This window comes from Durio zibethinus, chromosome 1, assembly GCF_047325235.1.
Source record: "Durio zibethinus cultivar Kanyao isolate XHJ-2024 chromosome 1, ASM4732523v1, whole genome shotgun sequence".
Taxonomy (NCBI): Eukaryota; Viridiplantae; Streptophyta; class Magnoliopsida; order Malvales; family Malvaceae; genus Durio; species Durio zibethinus.
Genome location: NC_143162.1, coordinates 10358162 through 10372851, shown reverse-complemented (window position 1 = coordinate 10372851; position 14690 = coordinate 10358162). Strand labels below are relative to the sequence as shown.

The 14690-nt window shown below is 30.3% G+C and overlaps 1 protein-coding gene across 26 annotated transcripts in view; it reads left to right on the top strand.

The window, feature by feature from the left end:
• The window catches only part of LOC111312098 (uncharacterized), a 49507-nt gene that overhangs the window by 10493 nt on the left and 24324 nt on the right, over positions 1 to 14690 (top strand). For 20 of the 26 annotated variants that reach the window (XR_016343216.1, XR_016343210.1, XR_016343204.1 and 17 more), the window contains one exon: positions 812 to 1621. The gene's annotated coding sequence lies outside the window, so the exon portion shown is untranslated. Of the gene's footprint in view, positions 1 to 47; positions 1622 to 2433; positions 5041 to 14690 lie in introns of those variants that run through there. The other 6 variants (XM_089763083.1, XM_089763080.1, XR_016343208.1 and 3 more) reach the window with 5 other exon arrangements.

Below are 14690 nucleotides of genomic sequence, written 5' to 3'. Positions count from 1 at the left end.
TATTTTTAAAATAAAAGTTTGAGTTTTTTTTTTTTTTTTTTATTGAGATTGGTGGTAAAAGCTGAGTGATGGAGTTGGCTAAGGTGGTGGTAGCAGGATTTTTATTAGTTTTCAATTATTTTTGTGCTGTTTGAAATTGTAGTATTTGACTTGATGAAAAATTGTTGTCCAGTTTGTTCTTATTTGATTATTTGTAGACACTAAAAATCTCCAATTCTTGGTTTGAAAATTAAATTTTCAGGTAGTTTATGTCTCTTGGATTTAGGAGATGGAATTTATATCTATAGCTGTAGCTTTGCAATGTAGTGGTGGTGGAGTTGCATTGGCATTAACGCACATATATCAGATTGGTTGCTAATAAATCTTGCAATAAAATGATAAGCATGGGAAAGGGAAGAAGATGGGGGGTATGAATTGTTTTCTCATATGAAAGTAGCTATGAAATTTGGTCAACTTGATCATCAAAGCAATTTACAATCATAAATTGATTTCTTAATTTAGATTGCATCTAGAGTTGATTCTTTGTTTTGGTTGTTTTTTTGACTTTTTTCTAAATGAAAATTTATTGCTTACTTTGAAAGTTTCAATCTTAGAATTTAATCCATCTCGGAATAATATGATTCAAGTATGGTTCAAGTATGTAACTTTTTCACATGTTATTATGTATCAAAATGAACATGGTGTTAGTTGCTTTTGAAACTCTTATGGAAAATGAGTTTGTGTTTGCTTTGTTATGGTAGTGCACAAGATATTAGTAGTGTTAGTTGCTTTTCAAATTCTTATGCATTTTTTTGATATTTTATTCTAATAGATATCAATTACCTTCTATACAATTGTTGCTCACATCTTAAAAAAGGTAAAGCATTCTTGAACCTTTAACTTATTTTCTTACATTCGTTTTTTGCATATATAGATAGACAAAAGGTTATTAGTACATCTAAGCAGATTGTTAAGGTAAATCCATAATTGTTCCTTTTAATAGTTTGGAAAGTATTGCTAAGTTAACTCATACTACTATATGTGTTCACTTTTTGAATAATTGACCAATTAGAATTGCCTCAAATGTATGTATATTGGACTTTTTGAGACAATAGAAGTTTACCATAATCCATTATTTCACCTTTTTGTTGAGTTAATTCATAACCCGTAAATGTTTTTCTCTTTTTTTTTGTTATGCTTAAGGATTGTTTCCTGATGTCTATCTTCAAGTTTTCATAAGAATTTTTTATTGATCTGATGATATAAAATGGTGCCAAAATCTTTTGTTACTTTTATTTCCACATAGAAATAAGGAAAGAAGGAACATATGTTCGATTTTAATGGCCTCTCTTGCCTTTCACAACTTTCTTGATTATGTTTTCCGTTTATTAGAAAGGTTAAAAAGTTTTATATTACTGACTCATTGGGGACGGGAATGTGCTGCAATTAAATACATGGTGTTGTAAAGGATGTGACTTTTGGTTCAAGTATGATTCCCTCACAACTAACATTTGTATGCTTTTATTTTTTCATTTTTGTGGGTGTATGTACTTTTTTTTTCTTTTCTCTCCTTGTTCATGCGTATGGGTCTTGCTCATCTTCTATTTTTTTTTTTTTTAAACAAAGGTGAATGTTCGTGAAATTTTAGTGGAAAGTATGGATTTTGGGCTTTACATATTTATTTTCAATTATAAATTGATGATCAAGATAAATTTTTTTAGTATGTATCTAATTTTTTTTTTTTTTTTTAGCTTTCTAGGGACCGAAAGTCTATTATAATTTAGTTACTTATCTTTGTTTTTAATATTTCAAGACATATGAGTTAATGAAAAGAATTGGTATCTTCAAAAGCTTAATCTCCAATGAATAGAAATGAAACTAAAAGATAATCATAAAAACAAGTTTAGATCTTTGAAATAACGGTCAAATTATAAAAATAGCATATTGCACATATTTTTGCTTTTATTTTTCAAATTAGTCAATTTTATATCATACCAAGGAAAATGACAGTTGACTTTTAGCTATTCTTTAACTCACCAAGCTTCTCTTTACGAGACAAAATTATACTCGCACAGCTATCAATATTTAGTAAATATTTTACATATTACATATTTCATACATTGCTTTATACAAATTTTTGCATAAATAACTTTATATTAATGTTTAAGATCTATGGACTTGGGACTAAGGACATATTTTGATATAGCTTTGTTGGCAAGTGGATCTATAAGAGTTTAGATGTAATTTGATCAGTTTCATGGATATTAAATGAATTGGTTTTAGGAATAGTCAATTAATTCAATATATGTATGCTTTTATAGTAGAGTTGATTATTGTTATCCTTTTTATGTCTTAAGCATCATAGTTAAGCGAATTAAATTTTTTTTTTAATATTATTAGCAACAATGATTGTATTTTCTTCCCACTTCAAATTGATTAGTGCAATTGCATTAGGTTTGAAGACTAAATTATTTGAAGAATGCAATCTTTGGCGATAATAAAATGCAATCCTTAAACATGCAGGTTGTATTTGACTATTTTGTTGAACACTTAATTTAGTGAAAGCTTAATCTTGAAACAGTCTTATGGTTCGATCATTGCATTTTATTATTTATATCTTAAGATACAGTTTGACTTAGATAATATATAGTCTAGGTCGTGTTTTTATTTAAAATGTATTGGTATTCCAAAAATGACTTTAAAATATCAATGTGTTATAATGTAATAGAAATATTTTGTATTTTAAATAAATACAAGCATAATCCTAAAATTTAAATATTCCAAGAGCCACTTTTAAATAGCAAGAATGTGTTAGTATTCTTTCTCAAAATCACAAGTCTATGCTTTGTTAAATTCAATTTGAAAATCTCATCTTTCTTAAAATAAAATTTATTTTCGTAAAAGGATGAGCAAACTGGTTGAATATCTTGTTAATTAACTTGCTAAAACAAGATATGGATTTCTTTGCCATGAAAAAAAGTGCGTATACAATTTTAGAAATAAACAATATCTTGAAATTTTGTGAATATTTTAAAAATAATTATTTTTTTTTAACTAAACAAGTGTAAAAGAATTTTTTTTTTTTTGGAAAAAGTTGTTCAATTCCTAACAAAGGAATTATTTCAACAAATAAATTTTTTTATTCAACAGATTACAAAAAAAATTGTTAGTGGAAATTTTTTTAAATATTATTATTTTTTATATATTCATATTACTACAATAGGAGGTTCAATTCCAAAAATTAAATTCATACTTAGTCATGAACTTTTTGATGTAATTAGCATCAAACTTGAAATAGTTGGTCAGAATTTTGTACAGAACTTATCTTTTGATTTGATTAAAGATTTTTTTGCTTTTATCAAGCACCAATTTCATAAAGCGGTAAAAAATAGTCACTATTTTTTTTATATACATTTTACCATAACCAATCTCTTTAGATGCTATCATTAGATGATATCAAAGATTTTTTTAATCCTATCAAATCTGAAAAATGAAAAAAGTCCTTTCTGCCTTTTGTTAAACTTAATAACAAAAGCCAAGATTCTTAAAACTATAAATAAGATAATTTTAAAATTTTTTAATCCAGCGCAATATCAATTTCAAACAAGAATCGATATGATGGAAAAAGCTAGTTATCTCCTTCAGTTGGTCATTGGAGATAGTTTTTTAAAAATTGTTGTACAAACTGATGGATGAAAGATTTTTGCATTAATTTATTATGTAACATTTCAAGCACCTTTCGAGACTCAACCAGTGGCGTTGAAATTTCTTCAATAACTATTTAAAATGGAAGATGTTCATCACTTTCAAGAATTATTTTTTCAATACCAAGAAGGATGAACGATGTGAAATCAATTTAAAATTAACTTTTTTCACTCTTACCAAACCTTGGACAAAGATGGAATAAAATTATAAAACTTGGATAATACTATGAAAGGATAAACAATTCACATCAGAGATATTCTAAACAAGAATTATCCAAAGATAAGTTGATTTAAGCTACCAATAGCAAAAGACAATATGGTTCGGAGCCAAAGACTAGTTGTATTATAGTAGTTATTGTTCATAACAAAAAATCTCTGTATCAAATAAAACTGTTTTATAAGATAGAGATATGCAAAAAAAAAAAAAATACTATAGCAAGTCACTGTAACATCATACTGTAATAAAAATTTACTATACATTATAGCGGTCATTATACATAGTTATTATTTATATTTTGATTATAAATAGAGAATAGGATAATTAGCTCGAAAAGGCTATTCTATCACTCTTATCTTTTCTTTTCTTCTTTTATTTTCCTCTCTTTGAGATCATCTTCAATTACTATATATTTTTTCTAGTTTCTTTTGATCTTTTTCGCACTTTTTTTGTAAATGGTATCAGAGCCCTCGGTTTGTGTAAAAGGTTTGTACTTGTAAGTTTAAACTTATAAATCTATTTTGTAATCTTATTTTTATAAACAAAGTTTTTATATCTACTTTTATTTTTTGTTGTTTATTTCATGTTTTAAAGTTCATACAGTGAATCTGTAGTTATTTGTTGGTATTTGTTAAGCCTTGTATGCTTTATTATTGACTGGCTTTTAATAACCTATACATAATCACACCGATCTTAAGCATCATAAACATAGAATCAACTTTAAAAAATAATTATATTTGTAAAGATCAAGTTTATAATCATAGTTTGCATATAGATCCTAAGTTTGAATATAATAATATGTCAATTCATAGAGCTATAAATGATTTGTTTGATATTTTTTATTCATTTTTTACTAAGTTATTTGTAAAAATAGATAATATGGAAGATAAAATAAATTTACTTGCAGAAAAGATAGATTAAAGACATGTTCTTCCAAATACATATACAGATTTTGAACTTTTTTACTATGACAATATTATGATGACAGATGACAACCATTCATCTTCTTTAGCAAAGGAGAAACAAGAAAAACTTGATATTGACTCATATAAATATTTAATTGAAAACTTTAAATTTAAAATGAAAAAAACTGAATATATGAAACAACAGATTGACTATCTTCAAGTTATTGAAACTCTTTATGAAGAAAATAAAGGACTTTTTCAAAAATATAACTATCATTATATGCTTAACTATTGTTGTAATGATTTTGTGTCCGTCCGACGAATTTGAAAACGAAATAAAAAAAATAACGGAGTGGCCACCAATATTTTTTTTGGCTAGGTGCGATTGGTCACCTACTAAAATATATTCTTTTAATAAAGTTTTAAAATTAATTAAAATTTATTCAAAAGATAATTTTACGATTTGCAAAACAGTTTGGGTTCGGGAGTCGGTTATGCGTGGGGAAAGATTAGCATCCTCACAGCGATCATTAAAAAACAGTATCAATTAACGATGTGTTATCCTTTGATTTTTGATAAAAATAGTCTAATTTTCGGTGTTCAAAAATTAATTTTCTTGATTTTTTATTTATAAGAAAAAAAAAATTTATTCTCGAGAAAAATAAATTAAGATCTTTTTATTGAAATAATTCTTAAAATGTTTCAGCACGTTGGTAACATTAGAAGAACTTTTTTTCACCTAGAGATTTTTTAGGCATCGCTTCTCGGAATACCTTAGAATCTCATTCTTGGAGGTTCAAATTTACTTTTCGTAAAAAATGTCATACATGCAATACAAAATGTTATCATGTTGATGCACAAATTTTATTTTTCTTTGTGAGAAATTTTATTAATATTCTTATTTAAAAAATTGAAGAAAAATAAAAATTTCATTATATTGAAGATTTTTTATAAATATTTCAATACACTGGTAATATTTTACAAAAAATCTTCTCATCTAGAGATTTCTTAAAGCATCTCTACTTGAAATACTTTTAGAATCTCATCATTGGTTAAAATTTTTTTTCTTCCTATTTTTATTACTTATATTTTTAATATATTAATCAATTTTTATTTATTACTATTTTATAACCAAAAAAGAAAAATTTTTATTTTTATTGAAAATTTTTTTTATAAATACTTCAATACACTAGTAATATGTTTAAAAAATTTTTTTCATCTTGAGATTTTATAGGCATCACTACTCAGAATACCTTTGAATCTCATCATCAGGTAAAAATTTTCTTTTCCTACATTTTTTTATTAGTTTAGTATTATTATTAAATTTATTTTTATATTATTTTGTTTTTGAAGTTTATTTTAAAAATTAACAAAATTAAAAAAAAATTTAACCACATATTTCATCGTTTAATCTAACAAATATAAATATTTTAATATGAATAAATATTAATAAAATAATATATAAAAAATAAGAAAAATTCAAAAATTTTTTTTTTTACCTAAATCGGATAAGTCAACGGTTTAGTCAACGCGCGGTTCGGTTCGACGGTTTGGTCCGACGGTTTAGCTCGGTTTGGGCACGGTCTGGGTGGCTCAGCAGTTCAGTATCGATTTTATTTGGTCTAGGCGGTTCGATTTCGGTTCAGTCAGACCGATCAGAGATTGATGAAGAAAGTGGGTCGCGGGTCGGGGGCACGAACCCCGGGTCGGGTCAAAGGTTGATGCGTGGATCCTAGGTGCTTAAAAGGATGTTGTTTTGGGCGTTTATTGAAATCACATCGTTTTGGTTTTCACCGTTTATATAAAAGGTTCAATTTTTTTCAGTCATTTTTGCTTTTTTCTTAAAAAAAAATGCCTGATTTTTTTTTCTCTTCTTTTTCAGTCGACCTGGACCGGTGGTCGTCCGTTGTGAATCGCTGTCGCAGTCCTTACAGGCGGTGAACTTCGGCCACCGTCGACAGTGTCGAGAAATTTAAAAAAACTCTCACAAACTCTTATCGATCCCCTGAACACAGATCCGACCTCATTTTCATCAAAAATGGTCCTTACTTCCCTATATCTACTTTTAAAGTTTTGGTGAAATTATTTTTTTTGTATTTTAACCCATTTTTTTAAACTAATCTTTTTTTTTTCTTCTTCGTGCAAGAAGCTCGACGCTGGGTTCCTTCCTACGGGGAGGACTGTTTGATTTTTTTGATTTTTTTTTTGCTTTTGTAGAATCTCTCTTCTTCTTTCTGTCCTTTTGATTTGGCTAGGAGCTCTATTTATAGAGTTCCGACCGTGCGTATGCTTGAGGGAAAGGCATGGGGCTCGGTATGGGGTGTAAGCACGAGCCCCATGCCTCTTTTATTCGTTTATGTCTTATTTCACAGTTTGTTAATGGGATGAGTAATTAGAGGGGTGGAGGGTATGATATAGTGATCAGAAGGGTGGGGTGTACGGTCTGGTGGTAGTGGTACCGGGGAAGGCACCACTGCCATCATCGATTTTTCTGTTCTGTTCTATGTTTTTTTTTTGTTTTAATTTTTTTATATTTTGTATTATTTTTGGTATATTTTTTATTTTATTTCATATTTGTATTTTGTATTTATATTTCATATTTTGTATTTCTGGACAAATTGATGTCCACGGCTGTCATTCTTTGCACATTGCTGGAAATCAATAATAGGACAAAGACAAACAATTTTGTCCAGAATTCAAATGATTTTTTTTTCGAAAATGCTTCTCTCACTTGAGGCTCGATAACTTTTGAAAATTTAAAATTTAAAAAAGACTCTTCTCAGCAGAGGTTCAAAAACTTTAAAAATTTTATCTTAAAAAAAAACTCATTTCAACAGAGGCTTAACAATTTTTAAAAATTCTCATCTTGAAAAAAACTCCTCTTAGCAGAGGCTCAACAACTTTAAAAATCTCATCTTGAAAAAAGCTCCTCTCAGTAGAGGTTCAACAACTTTAAAAATCTCATTTGAAAAAGCTCATATCAGCAAAGGCTTCACAACTTTAAAATCTTGAAAAATGCTCATCTCAGTAGAGGCTCAACGACTTTAAAATCTAATCTTGAAAATGGCTCATCTCAGCATAAGCTTAACAATTTTAAAAATCTCATCTGAAAAAGCTCTTCTCAACAGAGGCTTAACAACTTTAAAATCCATCTTGAATCTTGAAAAGGGTTTCTTTCAACAGAGGCTCAACAACTTTAAAAATCATCTTGAAAAAGGCTCCACTTCGTAGAGGCTCAACAACTTTAAAATTCATCTTGAAAAGCTCCTTTCAGTAAAGGCTCAACAACTTTAAAATTTTTTTTAGAAAAAGGCTCCTCTTAGTAGAGGTTCAACGACTTTAGAAATCTCACATTGAAAAAAGGGCTCCTCTCAGCAGAGGTTCAACAACTTAAAATCTCATCATTTCTCAAAATTGAGTTCTTTTATTTTAACAAGTAAATTTTTCTCTTTTGAAATCTTTTGTTTGATCAAGAAATGAAAAGTCTTTATCTTTATTAAAACTGCTCATGGATGCATGTACTGAGTGCTCTAAATGTAATGCATGTGATGCAATCAAAATTATTCATTGTAGTAAAAAGGTTCTCGAAATCTCTCGCCTTTGGCTTCTTTTATCAGAATTCTTATACGACCAATATGTTCTTAACATCCGACAACAATATTTTTCTTCTTCAAAAGTCTGCAACATCAATGTCTTGTCATGCTTTTCTCATCTTTTTTCATTTGTCTTTGTCAATTTTTAAAAAGTAATGCTAAGATCTTTCATGTTTGTTTTTCTTTTCATCATTTTAAGTCTAAGACCAATAAAATGCAATCACACATTTCTTCTATTTATATGACGGACAAAAATGAGAATAAAGGAATGGATAGGTGTTATTTTTAAAAGAAAAGATAGCATATTTTATTAGACTGGTAACAAGTGTATGGTAAAGTATTTAAGTTGAAACAAAGGTGCCCAAATGATGATTATAAGATAATCATGAACAAAATATTCTCAATTTTTTTTTTTAAAACTAAATTAGATGACTTCCTTAATCTTTCAGAGTTCATCAAACTATACTTATGTCTATATTATGGAATAATGCTTCTTCTGCTCATCCAAGCTGCATTTTTCAAGTTTTCAGCTTCAGATGAGTCATTATTTTATTCATATTTTACTTTTTTTTTCAAGCAAAATATTTTTTCACAGCATCTGAGTTTATCGGGGTAAGTAAATCACTTTCGTCCATCTCTGCCAAAATCAATGCCCTATCAGAAAAAGGTTTTTTCATCACATATGAGCCTTCTCAATTTGGTGTCCATTTTTTTCGATTATCATGTTGATTTGAAAGGATCTTTTTCAGCACTAAATCTCATTCCCTAAAGCAACGGGGATGAATTTTCTTGTCATGTGCTCTCATCATTCTTTTTTTATATAATTGACTATGATAAAGTGCTGTAAGTCTTTTCTCTTCAATGAGGTTCAACTGATGTTCTATAAGCATGCAAGGTAAATGGTAACTTCTCATGCCAATCTTTATAAGTATCAGTCATTTTTTTTAGGATTCTTTTAATATTCTTATTTGTAGCTTCTATTGCCCCATTCATTTTTGGACGATATAGTATTGAATTACGGTGACGAATCTTGAACTGAATGCAAACTTCATTCATCATCTTGCTGTTCAAATTTTTGGTATTATAAAAAATAATTATTTTTGAAAGTCCATATCTGTATATTATCTCTCTTTTTATGAATTTACATACCACAGATCGGGTCACACTAGAGTATGATGTGACTTTTATCCATTTTATAAAGTAATCAATCATCACAAAAATGAATCTATGTCCATTTGAAGCTTTTGGAGTGATGGGATCGATGACATCCATACCCCACATAAAGAATGGCCATGGAGAAACCGAAACATGCAACGCTGTTGGAGGAGTGTGGATTTTGTCAGCATAGATCTGACATTTATAATATTTTTTGGCATAATCAATACAGTCACTCTCCATTGTCAACTAATAGTAATCAGCCCTCATAATTTATCTAGCCATATATGACCATTTGTATGTGCCCCACAAACTCCATCATGCATTTCTTCAATAATCCTCTTTGCTTCAACTGTATTCACACACCTTAAGAGTACTTGATCTTGACTCTTTTTATAGAGGACGTCTCCATCAAGAAAGAAACTTATAGCCAACCTTCTAACAGTTCTCTTATCATTTTTTGTTACATGTTCTGGGTATTGCTGGCTTTTAATGTATTATATGATGTCATGATACCATGGTTTCCCATAAACTTCTTTTTCAACACTTGAACAATGTGCTGGTTTATCCTTCACATCCAGCTTGATGGATTGGATTTCAGTATTTATATTTATTTTAATCATTACAGCTAGAGTAGCCAGTGCATCAGCAATTTGGTTTTCCTCTCTAGGCAAATGCTCAAATTGAACTTTTTTGAATTGTTTAACCAACTGATAAATGTACTTATGGTACTATATCAACTTGAAATATCTGGTTTCCTATTCTTTTCGTAACTGATAAATAACTAGAGCTGAATCTTCAAACATATCTAATACTTTGATTTTCTTTTCAATTGCTGCTTACAAACTCATAACACAGGCCTCATATTCAACCATATTATTTGGGCAATTAAAATTTAACCTGGCTGTAATGGGATAATAGTGCCCATTATGAGATATTAAAATTATCCCAATACCATGACCCAAAGCATTAATAGCTCCATCAAAATACATCCTCCAAGACTCTTCAACAGGTTCATTTTCTTCAATGGCCATTACATCTTCATAAGCGAACTCCGGGTTCATTGGTTCATAATTTTTGATAGCACAATCAACAAGGAACTCGGTTACAACACTTTTTTTATAGCTTTTTGAGTCACATAAATGATATCATATTTTGAAAGCATAACTTGCCACAACACTATTCTTCCTGTCAATGAGGGCTTTTCGAAGATATACTTAATAATATCCAACTTTACTATGAGCCAAGTGGTATAATAAAGCATGTATTATCGGAGCCTTTGAGCTGTCTAAGCTAATGCACAATATATCTTTTCTAATGGTGAATACTTTGACTCATAATCAGTGAATTTTTTACTCAAGTAGTATATTGCTCGTTCTTTCTTATCAATTTCATCTCTTTATCCTAGCACACATTCTATTGAATTTTCATGCACTGTTAAGTACAAGATTAAAGGTTTTTTCAGGATTGATGACACCAATATAGGTAGATTTGACAAGTATTCTTTGATCTTATCAAAAGCTTCATGGCATTCATCATTTCATTCTCTTAGATCATGTTTTTTGAGAAGTTTGAAAATAAGATTGCACTTATTGGTGAATTGAGAGATGAAACGAGCAATATAGTTCAATCTCCCTAGGAAACCTCGTACTTCTTTTGAGGTACGAAGAGGAGATAAGTTTTGGATGGCTTGTATCTTATCCGAGTCTACTTTGATTCCTCTTTCACTGACCAAAAAGCCCAATAATTTTTTTGACTTAGCACTAAATGCACATTTAACGGGATTTAACTTCAGCTGAAATCTTCTCAACCTGTTAAACAGTTTTTTGAGATTGACTATATGATCTTCTCCTTTATGAGATTTTACAATCATATCATCCACATATACCTCTATTTCTTTATGTATCATGTCATGAAAGAGAGTCACCATTGCTCTTTGATAAGTGGCACCGACATTTTTTAACCCAAAAGGTATGACTTTGTAACAGAATGTCCCTCACATGGTCACAAATGTAGTTTTCACCATATCATTTCGAGCCATCTTGATCTGATTATAGCTTGAGAAACCATCCATAAAGGAAAATGTGGAATGCCTAGCAGTATTATCTACTAGAGTATTGATGTGAGATAGAGAAAAGTTATCCTTAGGGCTTGCCCTATTCAAATCTCGATAATCGACACACATTCTCACTTTTTCATCCTTCTTAGGAACTGGCACTATGTTGGCTACCCATTCAGGATATTTTGTCACTTCTAAAACTCCAGCATCAAATTGTTTCTTCATTTTCTCTTTAATTTTCAGCAGCATCTCTGGTTTCATGTGCCTTAGTTTTTGCTGCAATGACTTACATCCTGGTTTTAAAGGTAACTTGTGCTCTACAATATCAGTGCTGAGTCCTGGCATATCATGGTAAGTCCACGCGAACACATCTATATATTCTCGGAGTAGCTCTTCTAGCTTCTATCTTTCAACTGGTAAAAGAGATTACCAACTTTAACCTCTTTTCTGTTTTCACCATCTCTCAAATTCACTAATTCGATAATTTTTTTATAGGGTTCAATTGGCTTATCTTCATGTTCTATTAATTTTAACAAATGAAGAGGTAGTATGTAGTTATCTGAATCTTCCTCATTATCAAGTTCATCAATATGAATTAAGCTTTCAAAATCAAATTCGAGATTATTGCCATGACTATCTTCGTGTTCATTGTTTGGGACCTTGTAAAGGATAAGATGAAGAGAATATTGGCACACAAAAATGAAATGGTAAGAAAATGATAGAAAGAAAAGAATGGAAAGTAAAATAAAGATAAAAATAATAAAAGAAATACGGATGCATCTTTTAAGTCTTTTATTAAAATGACAAACATAAAACCATAAAAGATCTTCTAATACTTGTAAAAAGTAATTAGGGATTTAAAGTTTCACAGTACGTTGCTTTTCCAAAGTTTTAAAGACAATAGACAGCTCTATAACTTTTCAATTATCTAGCTCAAAATCTGAAAGATAAGGGTACACGAACAGCTCTTTACTTCGACTTTTCTTTTCTCCATCATCCACCATTTGAATGGTCAACTCTGAAAATTCTTCCATGAATCCTGCACTTAGGGCTTTCGATAAATCTGGATAAATATATCCTCTCGAGTGAAAAGAATCATAGAGGTATGGAATGACCATAGGTTCTGACTCCGGCTCATATCTCCTAAGATTAGCTATCCTCTTATCTCTTTTCTCATTCACTATTCTTATTTTATCCCCTCTTGTTGGCTTATATCCCAAGCTAAATCTATCTCTCTTTTCATATATGGTCGATGGCTTCATGATTTCTTGTAGGTTCTTCCCAAGTTCGACTTCAGGTCACCATCCCATCTTAGTAAGCTGTTTGACTACCACTTTAGTTGTCATAGACAAGTGTGGCGAATACAATTTAGATCCTTCAGCTATATATGTTGCATTGGCAATCTTGAAGGATCTATAAGAGCATTCCAGAGTTTCATCTGCTGATTTCACATAAGGAGTATTTATTGGTTGAGTTACTAATAAATCTTCTTTTTTTGTCACACATGTTAGCTTCCTTTCAATAATGAATTTAACTTTTTGACGTAATTAAGATGGAACAGCACCTGTCATATGGATTCATGGCCTACCCAATAAACAACTGTATGAAAGAGAGATGTTCATAACTTGAAATTTCACGTTGAAATTACATGGGCCAATCTACAATGGCACTTCTATATCTCCCAACATTTTTCTTCTGGTTTCATCAAAAACTCTCACTATCATATGATTAGGTTTCACATAAGATCCATTGACAGGGAGTTTTGCCAGAGTAGTCACATAAGGTACTTTCTCTACCTTCAAGAGGAATCTCTTCATCACTGAAAGAGATATAGTTTGAAATCATCAGATTACCAACAAGCTGTTCCACATATTCAACAGAAACATTGTGAGACATATATGCTTTAGCACCTTACGCAAAGCATTACGATGTGACTCTGAACTGAGCAATAATGACAATAACGAAATTTTAGCTGGCATTTGGTTAAGCTGTTCTACCACGCTATACTCGTTATATTTTATTAACTTTAAAAATTCACATGCTTTACTTTCAGATACTGGCTTTTGACATTTTTTTTTGAGGCTGCGTCAAGATCACTCTGACTTTCATTTTTTTCTCCTACCTTGGCTTTTTTTTTTTAAACTTTTTCTAGAGCCTTTGGGGTATAACACCTGTCACTTCAAGTTATGCCTCTTACACCCATTATGTTGACAGTATCTGAGTTGACTACGACATCATAATCATACTTTTAAGGTACTGCTTTATCATTCTGATATAAAAAAGGGCCAGAAACTTTAATTGTCACCACTGGTCAGGAGACGGGCTTTTCTAGCTTCGATGTTAGCTTCTCATCATAATAGATAGTTACTGGTCTATGACAAACTTATTCTTTGAATTAATGGTAGACACTTCAGCTTTCACTAACTCTTCTCTCTCTTGGTAAAATTCTATTCGACCGTCATCCATCAATTTTTGCACCTCTTGAAAAAATTGGTGACAATTCTCGATAGAATGCCCAATAATACCTCTATGATAATTGCAGCTTTCGGTTGAGTTAATTGTTTCAGAGCAATTTTGAGGTTCTATTGGCTTCGACATGTCAGCTTTGACCAATACTTCAAACACCTTAGCCATCAGAGTCTAAACTTCATTTATTTTTTCCTTCACGTGGCTTCTTTGCCCATCAATTAAGGCATTTATTGATGGTCTGGTATGATTTGGTAGAGGGTTTCCATTGGCATTTGGAGTCCCTTGTTGGTTGGTATCAAAATTTAATACTCATTCATTGATTAACCTTTACACTTTACACTTCAAAACAGTACAATTTTCAGTGGAATGACCTAGATTCCCATAATGATAATCACAATGTGCATTGAGGTCATACCATTTGGAAAACGAAGGTTTCAAGGGTTCAATGATAACAAAAGCAAGCAGATGTTTCTCAATAAATCGAGGATACAAATCTGTGTATGTCATGAGAATGAGATCAAAAGTAATTTTTTCTTGGGTATTTCTCGAGGCTCTTAAACCATTATTAGGATTGGATCTCCATTCTGGTCTGATGATGCAACAGAACGA